This window comes from Trypanosoma theileri (assembly GCF_002087225.1).
Source record: "Trypanosoma theileri isolate Edinburgh chromosome Unknown TM35_Tth_136_V1, whole genome shotgun sequence".
NCBI classification, from domain to species: domain Eukaryota; phylum Euglenozoa; class Kinetoplastea; order Trypanosomatida; family Trypanosomatidae; genus Trypanosoma; species Trypanosoma theileri.
In genome coordinates this window covers 2213-2452 of record NW_021639978.1, presented here as the reverse complement: position 1 = coordinate 2452, position 240 = coordinate 2213, and positions in this window count along the sequence as shown.

The following is a 240-nucleotide window of genomic DNA, read 5'->3' as shown; positions in this document are numbered from 1 at the left end:
TTTGGGAAAGATACTGAAAATATATTTCTTTTTTACTTTCTTTTATATCTTTATTTGATGAGTCAATGTAGAGACTTTTCAGCATTTTTTTTTTATTATGGGAGACTGTCAGGAAAAAAAAAGTAGAAAATGAATTTAATTGATGAAATGCAGTTTTTTTTTTTCCATACAGTTTGTGAAAAGAGTAGTAAAGTCTTGCATTTATTCTGTAAACAGTTTTAATACTGACAATAAATGTCT